Here is a 4,988-nt window from a genome sequence, read left to right on the forward strand (position 1 = left end):
AAATATGCGTGATAAGAAACAACAACAAAGATTGACTTATAACCCTAGAAACCAATTTATTTATGACAGATATTCCGCCAGTAGAGTTCGCTAATGCCTCAGCGGTAAGTCTGTAGACTTACGACGCAGATAGCCCATTCTATAGCTTTGCACTTAACACCAAAGAAACCAAATTTCGTTATGAACTGAAGTGAAACCCGTAGCACAGTAAATATGTATTACGTGTTCACAAAACAAACACTTTTTTAAAAATAATTATTTCGTTCCAAACTTCTGGAATCTGAGTCAACCCTTCTTTTACATATTTCTTTATTTTTTTGAGATTCGGTAATCCTGATGAACTCCCGTTTATCAGTCACAAAACACTTGAGGTGAAATAACACTTTTTTGGCAGTATTCATTCCGGGTTTGTTTCAAACTGCTTCACTTCAGTTCGTTTGGAAGCTAGTTGTTCACCAACATGACGAATCTGTTGTCATGGTTCACTTTTGTGTTTTGTCATCCCTCACCTTCCAACGTTCACACACACTTTTAAAACGAAACAAATTCAACTTATTTTACAAAAGGGACCGAAACTACATCTTCTGGCAGTACGGTTCGTTTGTTGTTCACACTGTTTTCTAAACAAACCAAACTGTACTGAGTACGGATAGAATAAAAGGGGGCTCCAGTGTGAACAAGCTTTTTTTTTTTGTTTCTTATTACTTATTTAAAAACAAGTATTGTAACAGGTAAATACATAAAACTTTTCAATATGACGTAATATCTGAATGGTATGTCGATAATATGAATATTAATATCGAGAATGTTTTGAATACAACAGTGTATTTAACAATGCTGGTTATCAATACAACAATCTATTTAACAGTACTGGTTCTCAATGTGTTCAACAATACTGGTTCTGAATACAACAATGTATTTAACAATACTGATTTCCAATCTATTTAACAGTACTGGTTCTCAATGTGTTCAACAATACTGGTTCTGAATTCAACAATGTATTTAACAGTACTGATTTTCAATGTATTTAACAGTGCTGGTTCTGAATAAAACAATGTATTTAACAGTGCTGGTTCTGAATAAAACAATGTATTTAACAGTGCTGTTTCTCAATGTGTTTAACAATGCTGGTTCGGGATACAACAATGTATTTAACAGTGCTGGTTATCAATACAACAATCTATTTAACAGAATTGGTTCTCAATGTGTTCAATAATACTGGTTCTGAATACAACAATGTATTTAACAGTGCTGGTTATCAATACAACAATCTATTTAACAGTGTTGGTTATCGATACAACAATCTATTTACTGTTAAATACATTGTTGTATTCAGAACCAGTATTGTTGAACACATTGAGAACCAATTCTGTTGCTGTTTCTCAATGTGTTTAACAATGCTGGTTCGGGATACAACAATATATTTAACGATGCTGGTTCTGAATTCAACAATGTATTTAACAGTTTTGTTGCTGAATACAACAATGAATTAACAGTGCTGGGTCTGAATACAACAATGTTTTTAACAGTGCTGAGTCTGAAAACAACAATGTGTTTAACAGTGCTGTTTCTGAATACAACAATGTATTTAACAGTGTTGTTTCTGAATACAACAATGTATTTAACAGTGTTGTTTCTGAATACAACAATATTTTAACGTTGCTGTTTCTGAATACAACAATGTATTTAACAGTGTTGTTTCTGAATACAACAATATTTTAACAGTGTTGTTTCTGAATAAAACAATGTATTTAACAGTGCTGGATCTGAATGTTTTAACGTTGCTGTTTCTGAATACAACAATGTATTTAACAGTGCTGGATCTGAATGTTTTAACGTTGCTGTTTCTGAATACAACAATGTATTTAACAGTGCTGGATCTGAATGTTTTAACGTTGCTGTTTCTGAATACAACAATGTGTTTAACAGTGCTGTTTCTGAATACAACAATGTATTTAACAGTGTTGTTTCTGAATACAACAATGTGTTTAACAGTGTTGTTTCTGAATACAACAATGTATTTAACAGTGTTGTTTCTGAATACAACAATATTTTAACGTTGCTGTTTCTGAATACAACAATGTATTTAACAGTGTTGTTTCTGAATACAACAATATTTTAACGTTGCTGTTTCTGAATACAACAATGTATTTAACAGTGTTGTTTCTGAATAAAACAATGTATTTAACAGTGCTGGATCTGAATGTTTTAACGTTGCTGTTTCTGAATACAACAATGTATTTAACAGTGCTGGATCTGAATGTTTTAACGTTGCTGTTTCTGAATACAACAATGTATTTAACAGTGCTGGATCTGAATGTTTTTAACACAGCTGGATCTTGTGGAGAACATAGAATTGTCCTAATAATGCTGACAACAATAAACAAGAAAGGGACTTTTATAGATCTACTAGCCTTGCCCGAGTTGGAGTTTTGTACAAAATAGAACATCGTATAACCTAAAAATTACGGTTTTATTAAACGCCGAAAGAAGATAAAGCAATCAAAACCAACAGGCCTAAGGTTTACGATAAAATTTTTAATTCATTTCAAGTACTATCATTAGTTAAGACTGTGGCAATACGCTTGGGAGAAAGAAAGATACATCTGTTTTATCCAAAAAAGTAATAATAAAACTGAAAACTTCAAGAAAAATTGATAAAAAAATACGAGCTATGGTCACTAACCTCTAACTTAGATGTTTTTAAAACTCACCAAGAACTTCCAAATGTATATGTATAAACTAAAACGTAAAACGATCTAAAAAGGTAGAATTCAATCCAGACCTCGTGAATGTTCGAAGTAATATATATATATACTTAAGACAACAATATCAGGTCATGATTTTGCTGCGAAGCGACACAGACGAACGGAGCGTTATGAAAAGACAACTGGCCTTTATATATATTGTTGCGTCAGCGAGGTCACGTGACTAGTGTCACGCCACGTATTTCTAGAAATATCCTGTTCCTTCAAGAATGCCCTAGCATTTACTAGATATATGTTAGTCTGGTATATGTATAAGACGTTGACAACGTGACGAGACAACAGTGTAATGAGTAATTGAATGTATGCGGACAAAATATTGTTGGCCACGTGAGATATAGCGCGACTGTTGAAATTAAGTGTATCGTAAAGTTGTATTCGGAAAGAATAAACCAGTTTTATTAAGTAAGGACTTGTGTCGCTAAAGTTTCGTCGGAACGAAGTTACGGAAAATTAACTAACGACTGGAGGCGTAACAGTATATATATTAGATTGTTTGTATAAATTTAAATCACAATAAGGCTGGTGATAATAAGGCCAGTAAAGAAAGACTTCTTAAAAGCTGTGATTATTTGTATTCTCATCTAAAGTCATACAACCCACACCATAACATAACTGATATATTATACATAATGTTTGTATCTAAGCCCCCTGTAGGGCCAGAAAAGAAAGATTTCTTAAAAATTATTATTAGTATAATTTTGATTTAATTTCACAAAAACCACCAACTTACGGTTCGCCAGCATAATTCATAATAAAGTTTTTGTTTTGTGTTAAACGGAAAGCTACCCAACGAATTATCCATCTGTGCTCTGTCCACTGCGGGTATCGACACCCGATTTTTAGCGTTGTGATTCCATAAACTTACCGTTGTCCTACTTGAGAACCACCATAAAAGAACAACATGTTTATATTAGAAATTTCGACAGCAAAAGTTGAACTGAAGAGGACGCAAGAAAGTATAAAGACTTGTTGTTTCCTAATAGTGGACCTAAACGTCTTGTTACATGAAGCGAATAGTTTATTTAAAACCCATATTAGGACAGTTAATTTCAAAATGTTATTACCTTCCCCCTGCGAGGGTAGTGCAATCGGGTTCATGTGTGTCTGTGTTTCTGCGCTCATATCTCGAAAACTAATTTCTTTGTTTTTGAATTTCGCGCAAAGCTACACGAGGGCTGTCTGCGCTAGCCGTCCCTAATTTAGAAGTGTAATACTAGCAGCTAGTCATCACCACTCACCGTCAACTGTTGGGCTACTCTTTTATCAACGAATAGTGGGATTGACCGTCACATTATAACGCCCTCACGGTTGAAAGGGCGAGCATGTTTGGTGGGACGGGGATTCTAACCCGCGTCCCTCAGATTGCGAGTCGAGCGCCCTAACCACCTGACCAAATAACCACCTGAGTAAATAACGTAAACAACGATTGATATAATATCTTCAATGTGTCTTTGAGTACAGTTTTAATCAGTAAATAACGATTGATATAATATCTTCAATCTGTCTTTGTGTACAGTTTTAATCAGTTAATAACGTATTGATATAATATCTTCAATGTGTCTTTGTGTACAGTTTTAATCAGTAAATAACGATTGATATAATATCTTCAATCTGTCTTTGTGTACAGTTTTAATCAGTAAATAACGATTGATATAATATCTTCAATGTGTCTTTTGTACAGTTTTAATCAGTTAATAACGATTGATATAATATCTTCAATCTGTCTTTGTGTACAGTTTTAATCAGTTAATAACGATTGATATAATATCTTCAATGTGTCTTTGTGTACAGTTTTAATCAGTAAATAACGATTGATATAATATCTTCAATCTGTCTTTGTGTACAGTTTTAATCAGTAAATAACGATTGATATAATATCTTCAATGTGTCTTTGTGTACAGTTTTAATCAGTAAATAACGATTGATATAATATCTTCAATGTGTCTTTGTGTACAGTTTTAATCAGTAAATAACGATTGATATAATATCTTCAATGTGTCTTTGTGTACAGTTTTAATCATTGAACTAAAGTATTCGGATATCTATAGGTGGTTTCAACGAGTCAGAACTAAAGTATTCGGATATCTGTAGGTGGTTTCATGGAGTCAGAACTAAAGTATTCGGATATCTGTAGGTGGTTTCATGGAGTCAGAACTAAAGTATTCGGATATCTTTAGGTGGTTTCATCTATTCAGAACTAAAATATTCGGATATCTATAG

The sequence above is a fragment of the Limulus polyphemus genome, unplaced genomic scaffold (genome assembly GCF_000517525.1).
Source record: "Limulus polyphemus unplaced genomic scaffold, Limulus_polyphemus-2.1.2 Scaffold6110, whole genome shotgun sequence".
NCBI classification, from domain to species: Eukaryota; Metazoa; Arthropoda; class Merostomata; order Xiphosura; family Limulidae; genus Limulus; species Limulus polyphemus.